At 41.4% G+C, this 18,896-nt stretch overlaps 1 protein-coding gene across 20 annotated transcripts in view; it reads right to left on the bottom strand.

Annotated features, from left to right (window-relative positions):
* LOC109412368 (sodium/hydrogen exchanger 3) overlaps positions 1-18,896 on the bottom strand; it is a 325,551-nt gene that overhangs the window by 189,163 nt on the left and 117,492 nt on the right. For all 20 annotated transcript variants that reach the window (XM_062851305.1, XM_062851307.1, XM_062851290.1 and 17 more), the window contains exon 2: positions 11,501-11,545. The gene's annotated coding sequence lies outside the window, so the exon portion shown is untranslated. The remainder of the gene's footprint in view (positions 1-11,500; positions 11,546-18,896) is intronic.

Raw genomic sequence — 18,896 nt, 5'->3', positions numbered from 1 at the left:
ACTGATACTTCATACTTGATGGGCTACCATTTGTAGCGATGAATCTACTCGGAAAGAAACATTCGCCAAACGTTTAAAGTCCGTAGGTCCTCCTCAACTGAAAAAAAATCACGAAGCAGCTGGCCCCTTCCTGGTTATTTGCCGAATATGGTTTTAGCCTGTCCGGCATACGAGCTACGTGCCCAGCCCACCGCAACCTGCCGTGATTTATTCGCTTCACTATATCATTTTTTTAACGACGTGGCCGTATAAAGCGACCAGAAGATTCAGAGACTTATACAACGCGAGTTTTGTCTTCGTGCGCAGCCTACGGGACTTTAGCTAGTTTTGCAAACCGGAAAAGGCTCGATTTGCAGCCGCAATCCGTCTTCTCACCTCGTGGGCAACATCATCACGTCTAAGCGATTTCTCTACAACCAGAACTTTCCCTACTGTGACTCCTATATAACATGCGCGTTGCTTGGGAATGCAATCCATCTATTATGTAACTTCCAACCTCACTTCCATTAGTTATCATAAAAATAACACAGTGAATTCAATTCGTTACCATCGTAATTCCCATTCCTGCTGAGATCAAGTAAAATGCGTCTTGCAATTGAAGTAAATGTCATTGCCATTTATTCACTTGCCAACCAACTACCACAACGGACTGGGACTGGCGGACTGAATGGCACCAGACCTCGACCGACGACTATATCGTCTCGCCTGTCTCCTTCAGCAGCCGCTCCAGCCAGCAGCACCCATCCGCAACCGTCCTTGATTTTCCGACATAGAAAAATTCCCGCATATCCAAAATCTCCCGGAGTGGAGGAGAAAAAAAACAAACAACCCATTTTGCTAGTCAATCGTTAAATTATGTATATGAGTCTATTCGTTCCGTTCCGCCCCGAGAGCCAAGCATTCGCTTCTTTGAGCAATTAGGTTCACATCGCCGGCGCGGCGTTGCGTCGAGGAGATCACTGGAGGATGATATCACGGTGTTTTGCTCCCAGGCTCAGGCACTCAAGTACCTTTTCCTATCTATCCTATCTAGATACATATCTACATACAAATATGTGTGTGTAGGAGGGAATGCTAGGGAAAATCATCGATTTTCCAATTTATTGCCTTGCCGTGAAAATTTGGATAATGCCGGAAAATGGAAAACGAAAATCTGCGTTGTGTGAGTAATACCTTGAAGGTTATTTATTCATGTGCACCGATTCGCTGATCATAACGACATGTGAATCCTCTTAGAGTTAATTTGTTTATAATATGAGAAGTGAGGGGGATATTATTTTAAGATGTTGAGTCTTATCGGTCCTGACACTCCGAATGTTAAAAAACTTGTGAGCGCTATAAAAGTCGTTTCAAATCATTGCTTTGAATCTCTATTTGTTGAATGCAGATAAGAACTCAACAATAAAGAGATTATGATTCTGACAAACAAAAAGGGCCTTGCTACACAGCATTACTTACTTATTCTCCAGATACAGAACATCGCAACAGATGGAATCTGAAATCGATAAGGTTATGATAGATGGACAACACCTCTTTGAAATTATCGGCGTCAGCACTACTAATGCGCTACCATGAACTCTGACCACTGCTGATGGTCAAGCAGCACCAAAAATCTTGTCAAAACAACGTACGATACCGACGTCCGCCACGGTACGACAGAGCGACTGAAGCAACCAGATGTCATCTTAGCTAATGCACAGAATTTCGAGGAAGCATTGTCGGATGAGAGTGAGCTCGATATGTTACTAGCCCTACTGGAGTACAATCAAATCCGCCAAAAACGATTCTAAAAAAAGGAATGAAGACCGCGAGCGATAATGCTACTACAGCATGAAACGATACACACAGAAGCGGAAGCAGTAGACCCGACTCGTCGGTGAAATAAACGCCGTCTTGAAAAAGCAAAGCGCGAAAAAATGGTATTACTGAGCCTCTCTCAGGAAACACAGTTTTTTTTTGTTAATTGATTTTTTGTTGATCGAATCGAACTCATTACTTTTTGCCGCGCTTCCCAAACTCAGTATTCGCGGCTCACCAGCCTGTTGCAGGCTCGCTTGAACGAGCAGAAAAAGCGAGCCAGTATCACGTCGGGGTGCCGTAGAAACTAAGTTTGGGAAGCGCTGAATTATTGCGATAACTGCTATTGTTCGAAGCCCATTACATGAACAACTCAATTACGGATTCACAGAACAATGCAATACTCTGAAAATTTCGTGTCATACAAAAAATGCTGTAATTCGATTCAATTCTTTACCAAAGGGATTGGAAATTCCAAGAATTACTTTTACTTTTTTTTGAGTTCCTTCAACAACTCCCTTAAGAATCCATTTCTAAGGGAGTTCCTCTAGTAATGACTAATATTTCGACTAGGTTTTACGCTTTTCCGTGACTGGAAGCCGAAAAACTCTCCAATCCAGTCAACACATAGTCGTATATGATGTGGAACAGCATGCTAAAGCGTATGCATATCGCCTGCACTTTAGCATCCTATTCCACATCATATATTTAGGACTATGTGTTGGCTGGGTAGTTACTTTAGAAATTTCTGTGAAAATTTTTTCGGCTTTTCTTGTTCGGCTTCTAGAAAATCAGAAATTTGGGAATTTCTTCGATTTTTTTTTCTAAATAGATTAAAAACTCCTTTTTTTCATCAACTCCATCATTTTTCGGCAATATCTTCGAATTTCTTCACCAATTATTTTAAGAATTCCTTGGGTATTTTTTTTATGAATTCCATTGGTAATTTCTTAAAAAATGCATTCGCCAATTTCTTTGGGAATTTGTACGGAAATATATTTTTAAACTTTTTTAAGCAATTTCTAAGGTTTGTTTGGTAACTCCTTCTGCAAGGCTTTGGAAATTGTTTAAGCAATTGCTTTGGGAGTTCACATAAATTTATTGACGCGTAATGCCTTTTGAATTTCTTTGATTAAAAGATTCTATCAAAAATATAACATAATTATAACAACCAATGATATTTATAACTCATTGTGATATAATCATGTTAAACATCTTTGGTGTTTCAAAAATATTATAACTCAATTATATAATATTACGCTATAAATGTTGTTTATAACTCATTGTGAAATAAATTAGTTTTAATTCTTTGACATACAAAAAATAATGTTACACAATTGTATCATAATATGATAGAAACTAGTTTTATTGGAACTAAAATTTGTATCATATTTTGTTATAATTTTGATCTGATTATAACAAAATAGGACCGGTGTACTTATTGTTACAATTTTAGTTATCCTGACCCTGCATCTAGTTTATAACATAATAAGTTATTGAAATATGTTATAACATCATAACACAATGTGTTAGAAACATGATATAGGGTCTTGTATTTTTCTAGTCGGATTATGCTTTTTTTTATTTTTTATGAAAAATTCATTTTGGCAATGCATCGGCATTTTTTTATGTTATTACTTCTGCATTCTCTTCGGAAAATCATTTTCAATGTTGTTTGAAAATTTCTTGTGAATCTTTTCGGAAATCTCTCTGAAAATCTCTAGAAATATTTTCATGCAATTGTTTTAGGAAGTCTCTATACACCAAACCTCCATTTAGGTAATGAGTCGGGACTGCCTAAATTTCATTACCTAAATGGATTCAGTCTATTACCTAAATGGAGTACAAGGTTGAAAAGAAGTTTAAGAAGGGAGAGTGACTTGGAGATTTAAAGGGGGTCATGTGGAGTTTCAGAGGATTTTCAAGGGAGTCTCAGGAAAGGAGGGGCTTTAGGGGCATTTTCGGGGGTTTTGGTGGGTCTCAGGTCAGACTTGTCATTCAAATGACTAGATGGGCACGAAACACGAAAAACCCTGCAAAATTCCGCCAGACTGAAAAAATATTGAATATCGGGTCAATTTTTATCGTATGTTGGGCCACTGTTGGACCAACATCGAACAACTGTTGGGTCTATATTGGGTTTGCCGGCCAAAATGAAAACAGGTTAATGATAGGTTGATGTCGGGTTTGACGTCATCAATGATGACCAATGACAATCAAATTCCATTTAGGTAACGTTACCTAAATGGAGGGACCTAAGTAGATTTTACCTAAATGGATCCTACCTAAATAGAGGTTTGAGTGTACTATTCCTTCAGCGTACTTCTCGGATACTCTTTTGGAAATCTCTTTGTAAATTCTTTCGGCCGCTCCGAAAAATTATTTTGAAATTCAAGAATACTCGCACGGAGTGGCTGAAGCAATTTGCTATGAAATTGTACGAAGAACTACCGAAGATATTTCAAAAATGAATTATCAATTGAATTTCCAAAAGATTTGCTGAAGGAGTACCCCAACAAATTTTCGAATAAATAGACAAATTTGCCTGACAAATCCCTTACGTTATTTCCCAAAGTATATCTTATGAAGAAAAAAAAACAAAAAAAGATGCTATAGAAATTTACAAAGAAATTTACAAAGAAATTGCAAAGGAATTCCTAAATAAAGAGTAAACGAAGAATTGACACTTCATGTAATTTCGAAAAGAATTACAGAATCGATTCTCAAGGGAAATGCTAAAAAGAGACCAATTGAGCTTTTGAGGAAAAGTCTAAAAAAATATCGCAAGAATCAACAAAATAATCGGAATGAGCATTCAAATTCAAGTCGGAAAGTTGTGGGGGATTTTCCTAAAACAATGACTTGGGAAACTTTCAAAGGAACTGTCCAAAGAAATCGGCGTAGCATCTAGGAAGGTTCGTGAGGCAAAAAACACTTAAAATTGTGATTTTTTGAAATTGATTTTTCCTTTATTTTACACGAATTTGAGATTTGAAACTTTCATATGGAACGTTAAAGAACGCAGTAGGCCAGACAAAGTTTGCCGGGAACAGCTAGTTTTTCACAGAAATGCCCGAAAAAATCTCCAAGTAGTGTGATGGGGACGCGAGTATTGAATGCGGGATCAGAAGCACGTGACAATTTTCGTGGTTCTCTCTCTCTTCTTGGCATAACGTCCTCACTGGGACAAAGCCTGTTTCTCAGCTTAGTGTTCTATGAGCACTTCCACAGTTATTAACTGAGAGCTTCCTCTGCCAATGACCATTTTGCATGTGTATATCGTGTGGCAGGCACGAAGATACTCTATGCCCAAGGAAGTTAAGGAAATTTCCTTTACGAAAAGATCCTGGACCGACCGGGAATCGAACCCGTCACCCTCAGCATGGTCGTGCTGAATACCCGTGCGTTTACCGCCTCGGCTATATGGGCCCTTCAATTTTCGTGGTTAGGTCGGTTAAATAAACGATGAATGCGCTTACACGTTTAATACTGAACGACCATTGACGTATGTGCATTACTCATATTATTATGTGTGGTAGTCATCGCAACCAAATAAATCATAATCGTGTTGAAGACCGCGTCTTCTATTTTCATATAACTAGTGGATCATGTCCCCTACCAAAGGTGGCTCCAAGATCCACGCCATACCCTCCGCTACTAACAAATACTTCTTCCCGAGACAACTGTGGGGATGCTGTGGATTCCACGGTTTCTAGTTTCCCGATGACCGTAAGGACGTGACAGGCGCCGTTATTGACTTTCAAATATTAAACTCTCGAATTGTGCGCATTGAGAGTGTGTAGCTATTCCCAAGTACCATTCATGGTTGTGTGAAGAATTGGCCTAAGTTAAAATTCACAAATTGGGCTGCTAAACGGTGAGTCGATAAGGAGAGCGTCCAATATAGCTCTGGTCCTCACAAGTTCCTACCTCATGCTTCCACGGGTCAAGCGATGACAAAGACCGCCAGCTAAGAGTTGTGTGCTTAGCTGATAGTGCAGCCTGGGCACTGTTGTCCTTCTGACTTCAGCTAGATTGAGGAGGTACGATCCGAGTGTCTGTTCACCAAGGAGGTGCGGCTCAAACAGCGTCTGTTCTGGCATCCAGCGGCTGAGTAAGAAACGCTGCACCACGCCCAGCTAGATCCAAGGTGGTAGCCCCATCAGCGTGGTCGTCCCAGTGTTGGTTGGGACGTTAAACAGAACTGGCACGATGGCCCTCCGGCGAGACAGGAGTGTTGGCGTAGGCCCAATAAGCCACCCGTAAAAAACCCCATTGCGAATAACATAGGAGAAAATACGACTCGATACAATCGGCAAAGACCCACGCGACGAAATAAGGACTACGATTGGAAACTTGGAACATGGAATTGCAAGTCACTAGGTTTCGCAGGATGTGACAGGATAATCTACGACGAACTACATCCCCGCAACTTCGACATCGTGGCGTTGCAGGAACTTTGTTGGACTGGACAGAAAGTGTGGAAAAGCGGGCATCGAGCGGCTACTTTCTACCAAAGCTGTGGCACCACCAATTAACTGGGAACAGGATTTATAGTGTTGGGCAAGATGCGACAACGTGTGATCGGGTGGCAGCCGATCAACGCAAGGATGTGCATGTTGAGAGTTAAGGGCCGTTTCTTCAACTACAGCATCATTAACGTCCACTGCCCACACGAAGGGAGACCCGATGACGAGAAAGAAGCGTTCTACGCGCAGTTAGAGCAAACATACGATGGTTGCTCGCCGCGTGACGTGAAAATCGTTGTCGGCGACATGAACGCGCAGGTAGGAAGGGAGGAAATGTACAGACCGGTAATCGGGCGAAACAGCCTGCACGCCGTATCGAATGATAACGGCCAGCGATGCGTAAACTTTGCAGCCTCCCGTGGTATGGTAGTCCGAAGCACCTTCTTCCCCCGCAAAGATATCCACAAAGCCACCTGGAGATCACCCGACCAACAAACAGAAAACCAAATCGACCACGTTCTAATCGACGGTAAATTCTTCTCAGATATAACCAACGTCCGCACATACCGCAGTGCGAATATAGATTCGGATCACTACTTAGTCGCTGTATGCATGCGCTCAAAACTTTCGACAGTTATCACCACACGTCGAAGTCGAACGCCACGGCTCAACATCGAGCAACTTCGTAACGTAGAAGTGGCTCAAGACTACGCGCAGCAGTTAGCAGTGGCCCTACCAACGGAAGAGCAGCTTGGCGCAGCTACACTTGAAGATGGCTGGAGGGACATCCGATCCGCCATAGGTAGTACCTCGGCTACAGCACTAGGCTTCGCGACTCCGAATCACAGAAACGACTTTTACGACGGCGAATGTGAACAGTTGAAAAACGAGAAGAATGCAGCATGGGCGAGAATGCTGCAACACCGTACGAGAGCGAATGAGGCACGTTACAAACAGGCGCGGAACAGGCAGAACTCAGTCTTCCGGATGAAGAAGCGCCAGCAGGAAGAACGAGATCGCGAAGCGATGGAAGAGCTGTACCGCGCTAAGGACACACGAAAGTTCTACGAGAAGCTGAACCGCTCGCGCAGAGGCTTTGTGCCACAAGCCGACATGTGCCGAGATAATCACGGGAATATTCTCACGAGCGAGCGTGAGGTGGTCGAGAGGTGGCGGCAGCATTACGATGAGCACCTCAATGGCGACGTTGCAAGTACCGAAGGTGGCGTGGTAACAGATCTAGGAGTATGTGCACAGGACGAAAGACTTCCAGCCCCTGACCTTCAAGAGATTGAGGAGGAGGTTGGCCGGTTGAAAAACAACAAGGCCGCTGGAGCAGATCAACTACCAAGCGAGCTTCTAAAATACGGTGGAGAAGCACTGGTGAGAGCACTACACTGGGTCATTACCAAGATTTGGGAGGAGGAAGTATTACCGGAGGAATGGATGGAAGGTATCGTGTGTCCCATCTACAAAAAGGGCGACAAGTTGGATTGCGGGAACTACCGCGCGATCACACTACTGAGCGCTGCCTACAAGATACTCTCTCAAATTTTATGCCGCCGTCTATCACCGATTGCAAGAGAGTTCGTGGGGCAATATCAGGCTGGATTTATGGGTGAACGCGCTACAACGGACCAGATGTTCGCCATCCGCCAGGTGTTGCAGAAATGCCGCGAATACAACGTGCCCACACATCACTTGTTCATCGATTTCAAATCGGCGTATGATACAATCGATCGAGAACAGCTATGGCAGATTATGCACGAATACGGATTCCCGGATAAACTGATACGGTTGATCAAGGCGACGATGGATCGAGTGATGTGCGTAGTTCGAGTATCAGGGACACTCTCGAGTCCCTTCGAATCTCGCAGAGGGTTACGGCAAGGTGATGGTCTTTCGTGCTTGCTGTTCAACATTGCTTTGGAGGGTGTAATAAGAAGAGCGGGGATAAACACGAGTGGGACGATTTTCACGAAGTCCGTTCAGCTGCTTGGTTTCGCCGATGATATTGATATTATTGCTCGTAAATTTGAGACGATGGCGGAAACGTACATCCGACTAAAGAGTGAAGCCAAGCGAATCGGATTAGTCATTAATGTGTCGAAGACAAAGTACATGATGGCAAAGGGCTCCAGGGAGGAATCACCGCGCCCGCCACCCCGAATTCATATCGACGGTGATGAAATCGAGGCGGTTGAAGAATTCGTGTACTTGGGCTCACTGGTGACCGACGACAACGACACCAGCAGAGAAATTCAGAGGCGCATTGTGGCAGGAAATCGATCTTACTTTGGACTCCGCAGAACTCTACGATCGAACAAAGTTCGCCGTAACACGAAGTTAACCATCTACAAAACGCTGATTAGACCGGTCGTCCTCTATGGGCACGAAACATGGACCCTACGTGCAGAGGACCAACGCGCCCTTGGAGTTTTCGAACGGAAGGTGTTGCGTACCATCTACGGCGGAGTGCAGATGGAGGACGGGACTTGGAGAAGGCGAATGAACCACGAGCTGCATCAGCTGCTAAGAGAACCAACCATCGTCCATACCGCGAAAATCGGGAGGCTACGGTGGGCGGGTCACGTCATCAGGATGTCGGATAGCAACCCGACTAAAATGGTTCTCGAGAGTCATCCGACCGGTACAAGAAGACGTGGAGCGCAGCGAGCTAGGTGGGTCGACCAAGTGGAGGACGATCTGCGGACCCTACGCAGAGTGCGGAACTGGAGACAAACAGCCATGGACCGAGTGGAATGGAGGCGGCTACTATGTACAGCAGAGGCCACCCCGGCCTTAGCCTGACCGGTAAGGTAAGTAAGTAAAATTCACAAATAAAAAAATAAATAAAAAAAAACATTCATGGTTCTCTGTGCATCTTCGATTGTTCTGGTCAATCACGAAGTAGCAACTACGATGTGTACGGTTATTATTATTATTACATTTTATTAATGAAGATTAATGAGAATGTTAAAGGAATCTTTGAAAGAATCGCGGAAGATATTTCAAAAGAAGTTTCCGAGACAGCAGCGTAGCCACGGGATGGGGCGGGCGCGGGGGGGGGGGTGGTTTTTAGGGTTTAAATTGAGGTTCAAGCAGATCAGATGAGGAGATACAATAAATAAATTTAATAAGTTAAAAAAATAATAATAAAAACGATCAAAACGATCAAATCTGACTATACATGTCAATGGTGATTGATCTGAGCTTGTATCAATTGTACTATGAGATCCAAATGAATAAGGACTGGGACACTCCACTTATTCTCAAAGTGCAATTCAAGCAGCTCATATATTTTGGATCAATAACGGCGCCGGTCACGTCCTTATAGTCAGTTGGGAAGGGAAAGGAATGTTAGAGTGTGCTGGTTGTTGCTACTAGAGACCGAGATCACCTCTGCATCCCCACAACCAGCACGGACTGGGGGGTATTTGTTAGACGGAAAGGATGGGAGATCTGGGAGTCACCGTTGGGTCGGTGATGCGTTCCATGGATTGGGGGTTATTTATAGTGTTCGTACGGTGATAGATTGTGTGGTGAATAAGGTGAATAAGGTCAAGTGGCACAGCACGCTTTGAGCTTTAGCTTGAGCTTGATTGACCGCCCGTAGATGCTACTCCAGTATCGCCAGACCAGCTACACTCACACAAGGAACCAATGAGATATCTGCTGGGGACTAGCAGGCATCTTCAGTGTGTAAGCGTTGGTGATCTTCTATTTTTAGGCGACAATCTGCATAACTTGTAGGCGTTATCTAATAGGATTAAGACACTATTCTGTGAAAGTTTGGAAGGAAGGGAGGAAGGGAAACGGCCTTTTCAACCCGTTTCTGTTCTAGCGATGGCTATGAACATGTGAATATACATGAGATGTATATCTAGAGGACAGAGAGAAAGTATATAGTAAGATACAAAGTTGGGGGAATGGGACGGGCCAGGGATTGAACCCATGACCTTCTGCATACGAATCATAAGCGGTAGCCACTGGTGGTCTAGTGGCCGTATTTTTTTTAATAAATTTAAAAAAAATAAGAACAAAAACATCAGGAAATGAATCCCGTTTCGCCCTAAGTATAGTCGTAACGAACCAATATTTTAGGTGGTTAATAAGCAAAGGTATGCAAATAACAAAACCCACTTTCAAGTAAATGAGCCTTAAAGTTTTTCATCTAATACAAAATGTATGGAATTACAAAATAGACCTTATTTTCTAAACATCGTAAAATTAATCTTAAAAAGTTCCAATCTGAAGAATTTCTTGATATGCTCAGTTCATAATCGACAAAATGGTCACTTACACCCCTTTGCATCTGGACCCCTCAATTATAATAAATTCAATTCCATATTCATCAATATTTCAACCCCAGTCAATGCTCCAGCGAATACCGCTTGAAAATCGTTTATCTAACAGAGTCAATTAAATGTCGGGCCGTTTATGTACAGACACGTGCCACCTCCGACCGACCATCTAACCGACCAACCCCGATAGTTTTTGCATCGTTCTGAGCAAATTTCTAGATCAGCATCCCCACCTTTTCTCTTGTTCGGTAGGTAGGTGTATGCACCATCATCTCTAGCAGGGAAATTGGAGAATGCGGTGGAGGCGAATATTTGCTAAATAATCTGAAGTGAAATTTAATTGGATGTTTGGGTCGGCAGTGTTTGGCTGGTTCTTGATGTTTCGCCAACTTCGTAAAATGGCCCAACCACAGCCGTTTGATTGTAGGAAAGATGAACTTTTAACGAGAGCTGGTGACCAGCTAGACTAGGTCTAGCAGATGGGGAGTTTCGATAAATTAGTGGCATTTCAGCCTACTGATGAGTATTGTAATGGTGTGAAAATGATAATATTTGTTTTGCTATAGGAATGTGGCTTACGTTAATAAGACTTTCCTTTGTAACACGACTTTTTTGAAGCTTATTAAGTACTTACAACTGATTCTACACTAAAAATGATCAACAGCTTAAAGAGTTCAAAAACGCTATAAACTAGTGTAACCATAAGTGTTAACGATATGCTAACACGGAGGAAAAGTATTTGAAAGGCATTACACAAATACAAACTCTTTTCGAAGTCAGATTATTTAATAATTTGATTTTACAAACAATAACAGCGAATTACAGCTTCTTCGTGCTGTTACGTATAAGTTATACGGTATACGGTATAACACGCATCACTCTGTAAGGTGCCTAATATGAGGACAAATTCATTGATGATTTAGTACTTACCTAATTTGAATGGATGGTAGTATTTCGCTGTAGTATGATGAATATCTGAAATTTAAAAAAAAGATTTGTGTTAGGTTCTGTTAATATATGTATATACTCAAAATGGATAATAATCAATTCAAGTCCACGAAATATAAAGAAAAAACTCCATCGTTTTAAATTACGCTTAATATTCAAAGGAGAAGAGCATCATGGCAAACAGTCTTAACCTTCCGTAGCTCGCGCGGTTGACTACCACCACCACCACACTAATGCTGAGAACAAAAATCTCGCTTTTTGTTCTTATCTCATGCGCAATCACTCGAGGGTTAATAGTTGTGTTTTGAAAAATTACAACATACGGCCTTGTACCATTTGGGCAGGTGTCCCTAATTTGGGCACTTGCCACTGTAACTATAAGTCAATTTTATACCTAAATTATTATAATAGCTTATTTTTTGGCACACGGTGAGATACGTTCAGTATCAAACCCTATACAAAAATTCAAATCATTTGGTATGAAGTTGACTTAGTTATAGCAGTAAGTGCCCAAAATAGGTGCATAATAGGATAAGATACACCGGGGCAAGATGAAACGCGAAGTTTTGAATCAATCAAATTTCAATCAAATTTGAAAATTTATCCTTCGCTATAAGATTGCTTGAATCAAAAACTATGTGTTATGGAAATCAAAATGATTACCATCATTAGAAAGCATCATGTTAACCCGCTGTTTCATCTAGTCCTACCCATTTCCACATGCCCCGGTGTACCTTAGATAGACTAATAAGCTTGTAAGTCATATCCACTACCCCTGCTCCCGAGTCATTACATAATTGAGGACAACTTCGAACAAACAACAGCACCGTTAACTAGTTTTCATTACTCCAATCTAATGCAGCTTGACATGGAAAATTGAGTGCATTTCAGAAAACTGTCATTCGAACTAGACTTCCAGCATGCCAATCGTGTACTAAATGGACCATCAGGGAGTAGCTAACTGAAGCATTGAACCAGAATGTTGTAATGAGTTTTCCCCTCTACTTTGCGATACGTGCAACATGCTTTTCAGCGCAGGGACAACAAGTGGCAACGAACGAACGTCCTCAACCTTGGACAACGGCAGCCACGTGCAGAATATTGTGTTGTGTGAATCCGTTCGCAAAATGATAGTCTCCACAGTTTTTTGGAAATTAACCAGTCAAATTACATTAGCGAACTTGAGTCTGCTTGTGTCACATGAAATATGCCAATTGCAGAATAATGCACCGTAGAAATCGACTACCATAAGCGACTGTAGGAATTTCGCATTTGTTGAATTTTAGAAATTCGGCTTTCAAATTTAATTCAAAACAAGAGCAGCAACCTACTCCACAGCTAGAGGGAACATAATGTCTTTTCGGGCACGTAGGGTGTAAATTATCCGAAGATGGGTTGGATACACTAACTTTACTTGCGTCAAACTTAAATTAAGCAACTCCTGACCCATACCCCCCCCCCCCCCCCCCTCACCACATTTTGGAACTAATTCCCAAATAACGCTCACTCCATTTATGCTTATTAGGCGTGAATTGGGGTTCTAGGTATTCGGAGACAACTAACATGTGGAATTTGAGGCCACGCGAACATCTCAAGATCCAAATGCTCTTGAAGAGCGTAAGATTTTTTTCGGATTCTGCGTCTCAAGAAGCATGTACTGCATTAAAATTAAGTGGTATCGCACTGATCAGGGGTTCCCAAGTAGAGGCCACGGGCCATGCTAATTTCTCCAGAACTGAAAGTACGATCAGAAAGTGAAAAATGTTTTCAGATTCTGCATCTCGAGGCAAGAAGCATTTATCACAGTATAGTGGCGTGTCAAAGCTCAGTGGTTCCCAAGCTGGGGTCACGGGTCATGCTAATTTTACAGGAACCGAAAGTCCGAGGAGAAGGTGTGAATGTTTTTGAGATTCTGCGTCTCAAGTAGTACTTATTACAATATACTGGTGTTGTAAATGTCAGATATTCCCAATTTGGAGCACCGGCCATGCTGATTTCTCAAAAGCCGAAAGTCTTAGGAGTTCTCAAGGATCAAGGAGTGTTACAAACCTTAGTAGTTCCCAAGCTGAAGTAACAGTCTATTTGGCATATAGTAATCTAATATGGGTCTGCAAGTAAATCACGTAGACCAGGGGTTCTCAAACTTTTTCAGCTTGCCACCCACTTTGGATTGTAATAGAATTTGGCGACCCACCAGCACGTAACATAAGCTATTTTTGAAAATTTAGACTGGCCCAAGCGTTCAGTATCAAGTGGTCTTGAGAATTTGAGATAAGTTGGCATGTTTATAATGCAAATTTAAACAGTATGGCTCCATGCAGCAAAACAGCACTTCACAGATTTTAGGTAATGTATACAACATTTTATAGCGAAAGGAATCGTTTAGTTCATACAAACTTTTTGGAGGCATAGTGAAAATTTTATTACATTGAAGAATTTTCAAAATTTAATTCCAAAGGAAAGTAAGTCTGAACAAGGCATTTTTTTGTTTTTTTTTCTCGTTTTTGAATTGTAGAACTGGATAATCTGAAAAGTTTTCTTGAAATTGTAATTCTATCCTTCATACGCTTTTTTTATTTCTATTTGGTTGCAAGCACTTATTTAGCTATTCTGATATCTGTAAAAGTTCAAATTGTCAAAATTTTTCTAAAGTTAAGCTTTACCAATGTTTGGTGAGGATTATCTAACTTTCGGTGGTTTCTTGTCGAAATGTGGTATTTTTTTGCTAATTATTATTTATAGGTATAAGTATTTATTTTTTTCTGCAATTCAAACTACTGAACTTAAATCTAACTGAAAATGCAAATTGCAAGCAACAACTTCAACTCAATTGTCAAACTCAAAAATCTGTCATGAAAGCATTTTTCAGAACAAAAAATCTCAAATTTTCCCAGCATCTTTAAACATTCCGATTGAAAACTCATTGTTTTAGAATCGAAATCAGAACGCAGACAGTAGCTTCAATGATCAATATTCTCCGGGCGAAGACTCATAATACAAAAATTGAATTGAGTTATGAAGAAATCTAGTTCCTTAAAATATCTCTGCCTATTCTATAAGAAAGTGCTTGCAAATTTACAAATATTCTTACAGTAAGACATAAGGTAAGTAAGGTAAGTAAGGTAAGGTAAGTAAGTATCGCTCAAGCTTTCGCGACCCACCAAATTTCAGCCCGCGACCCACCAGTGGGTCGCGACCCATAGTTTGAGAAACGCTGACGTAGACCATATTTCGGCCGTTCAGATGCCCTTTGTCCACTTGAACTGCCCATGAGGCCTCTTGAGATCTCTTTCAAACCCCTCTGAGAACGCCTGAAACTTCCTAAAATGACTCCGGGACTCCCTGGAACTCTCTCAGGAACTTCCCGAGAACCTCTGCAACGCTCCTGATCCCTCATGGGATCTCCCTAAGAGCTCCCCCTGGACCACTCTTATAATTCTCCCGGAATCTCCTAAGAATCCCAAAAACTCCTGAGAGTCCTGAAACGCCCCTGACACCCATTGAGTCCCTATTCAAACTCCGCGAAAACACCTGAAACGCTTCTTAGAACGCCTGAAACGCCCCTGCACCCCCTTAGGTCTACCAGAGAGCCCCTGAAATGACACTGAGACCCCTAGGAGCGCCTCTAAATGTTCTTGGGACATCCTGAGAACTCCTAAAACAACCTGAAATCTCCTGAAATTCTCTTGGCCCATGAGTCTAAATTTAATTCTTGTAGCCCGTGAATCCAGATTGGTAACCACTGAGTTTTGCAGAACAATTATATTGTAATCAATCAGCCTCACGGAGCAAACGTGATTAAAAAAAATTTTTCCTTTCATCCTCAAATTTATGGTTTTTGAGAAGTTCACGTGGCCCGTTACCATGAATTGGAAACCACTAAAACCTCTGAAATGAATCTATATTAAATATACTGATAGTTGAGTTGTGTACTGAGTTGAGATGAACAATCCGCAAAATATTTGCACTGCTTCCTAGCACTTCCAGAGCTTCAGAAATTCCTGTGGCCCATGACGTCAAATAGGGAACCACTGGACTATACTTCAAAGGCATAGAATCCGAAAAATATGTCCATTTCGTCATCACGGTCCTGAGGTTCTTCAGATATTCACGTGGTCCGTGACCATAGATTGAAACTGATTGTTTTCAACATATCTACATTAGGCTTTTATTTGTGGCTATCTCAGTCATACAATTAATTGGACGTTACTAATTTATTTCACCTGACGTTTCGGTCATTGGGCTCTTTCAAGAGAAAAGCCCTTTTTCCCACACTGCCCATGATCGCATAGTTGACGTAACCACCTTTGACAATGTCAGCATTTAAAAGCTAATATCTATCAAATGTGCATAATTGTGACCAGTTTTATTCAATAGAGCACAAGATCTAATCACTAGCTGGACATCAATGTGAAAAAACATAAACTTTTCATTAATCATTGGTAAAATTTCAAATCTGTATTGAAAACTACAGTGGCGCTTACGTCAACTATGCGATTATGGGCAGCACAGGCCACGTCCAATGGCCGAAACGTCGGGTAAAACTAATCAGTAATGTCTAATAAATTGTATGACTGAGATAGCCGCAAATAAAAGTCAATATCATGTTACAGTCGCAACTACCATCGTATCTATATTAGAGATACTGATCGTTGAGATGATTAATTCCGAAAAACATTTCCTAACACTTTTGATTCTTTAGAAATGCTTCTGGCCCCTGACCCAGATTGGGAACCACTGATTTTTGTATACAAATACACTGTGATAAATATTTTCTGATGTGCGGAATCCGAAAAACCTTTCCACTCATCTTCGTACCTACGGTTCGTGAGAAATTTGCTTGGTCCATAACCGTAGGTTGGAAACCACTGAACTTAGCAAAACTGGTAAATTCTTGTTTGTAACTAAATAACTTACAACCTTTTCACAGGTTAGATATTATTTGCGATTTCCAACAACTATTTCTAAAACTGAACTGTAAATTCAGGTCAAAAATTAAGATACTATTATTGATGTTATTCCTTTACATGATAAATGTTAAGCACCACCGGGCAATCTGTACGTTATAACTATTTCCACAAGTGTCGGATCACTTCGGTCTTCGGTAAAGTTTTTCGGCATATCTTAGGCATACTTCAACGTCATTAGTTAGATCGTTTTAGACAAATAAAAATATGACAAAAATGCAAAAAAGAACGTTTTCCTCTGCTAAATTCCATTTAAATTTCAATCGCAATGACGAATCGCTAGTGATGCGAATGAGGACTAATAAATAATTTCCAAGTGAGGCATTCAACCGTTTATCGGAGTTTGCTATCGTCACTGAGAAGCATGCTCACAAACTAAAGCGACAACCGTTCGCTGTTGACTGACAAATTGGAAACCAGGAACACTGCTCATCTAGCTGCTCATTTCATATTACTCACTTCTAAATTCTCACTTTTTATTTACCTCTCTTTATTGTTCACTCTTAAGTCTGTACTGCACATACCTCACAGATTCACACTTTCCACTTCTCACATTTGATCATTCACAGCACACTCCTCACTTCTCACTGCTCCATACTTTTCACTTTTTCCTAATTACTCCTCACAGCTTACTTTCAACGTCACCATCGTCATTGATATCATTTTACGCCACTCACTCCTCATTCTTCACTGTTCATACTCCTTACACTTAGTTGTTGACTTCTCACTCTTTATAACTTGTGGAACAGCTTCTTATGCGTATAAATTGCACACCGGGCAGCTTCTTCTTCTTCTTCTTCTTTTTTTTGGAGTAACATCCCAACTGGGACAAAGCCTGCTTCTGAGCCAAGTGTTCCATGAACACTTCCACTGAGTATTTTTTTGTCAATGTCCATTTTGCATGTGTTCGTGTAGAAAGCACAAAATTGCTCTATCGATCAACGATCAAATCTGACTACATGTCAATGGTTGCTACTCCGTGATTGATCTGAGCTGGTACCAATTGCACGGAGATCCAAATGAATAAGGGCTGGGACACTCCACTTATTCTCAAAGTGCAATTCTAGCAGCTCATACATTTTGGATCAATAACGGCGCCGGCCACGTCCTTATAGTCAGTTGGGAAGGGAAAGGAATGTTAGAGTGTGCTGGTTGTTGCTACTAAAGACCGAGAGCACCTCTGCATCCCCACAACCAGCACAGACTGGGGTATTTGTTAGACGGAAAGGATGGGAGATCTGGGAGTCACCGTTGGGTCGGTGATGCGATCCATGGATAGGGGGTTATTTATAGTGTTCGTAAGGCGATAGATTGTGTGGTGAATGAGGTGAATAAGGTCAAGCGGCACAGCACGCTTTGGTTGCATAACTTGTAGGCGTTATATACACTGTGCTGTGAGTGGAAATTGGAAGGGAGGGAAACGACTTTTTTCCAATTCGTTTCTGGTTCTAGCGATGGCTATGGACATATGAATATACATGAGTTGTATATGTAGAGAAGAAAGAGAGAGGAAGTGGATAGAAAGATACAAAGTAGGATGAAAGGGGACGGGCCAGGGATTGAACCCATGACCTTCTGCATATGAATCAGAAGCGGTAGCCACTAGACCACCAAGCCCGTCGGAAAGCATAAAATTGCTCTATATCCAGAAAGTCTAGGATTTCCTTTACAAAAAGTTCCTGGACCGACTGAGAATCGAAACTATTATCCTCAGTATGGTCGTGCTGAATACCCGTGCACTTACCGCATCTTCCATATGGGCCCTTGACTATGACCCTGGAAAAGCTTATGCTGAAAATTTGAACAAGGGACAAATTTACTTGATGTCGTCTCCATAAAATTTCTGAACAAAGCATTCTAACCGAGAGCTTTCAACAAAACAAATACCTACATCGATTTGTTCAGTTAAATGGTTTTGCGCCGGAGGACCGTCCGACAAAATAGCGTCCATCACGCCTGATGCTAATTATTGACGGAACCGGTTGGCTGTGAAATAGTTTGTTAAAAATAGTGTTCACATACCATACTGCACTACGGCCCGATACGTAAATATCCAACTTGTCGGATTCGACAATGCTGCAAAATGAAAATAAATGGGCAATTCACTGTATACCTAGTAATATAGATGTGGGTGGAATGAAGCAGTTTTGTAGAATTGATGCGTACTCTGTGGAAACAGCTGAGCTCAGGAAGATGTAACCGGGAACGTGTGAAATAACCAAATCATTTAAGAAATGCGGCCTGCATCGAAATCTGGTTTCAATATCCAAAAATAAACAATTTAGCAGTGATCACCAAACAGCGACCCGCGAGCAAGTTTTTAAATTAATTAGAATATGACCCACTGAAACAATAACAGTACTTCTAAAATATCCAATGTGTTATTTTTTTTCCTCCCCTGTTGGGGAAAT

This window comes from Aedes albopictus, chromosome 2 (assembly GCF_035046485.1).
Source record: "Aedes albopictus strain Foshan chromosome 2, AalbF5, whole genome shotgun sequence".
Classification (NCBI taxonomy): Eukaryota; Metazoa; Arthropoda; class Insecta; order Diptera; family Culicidae; genus Aedes; species Aedes albopictus.
This window is presented reverse-complemented; position numbering and strand designations above follow the sequence as displayed.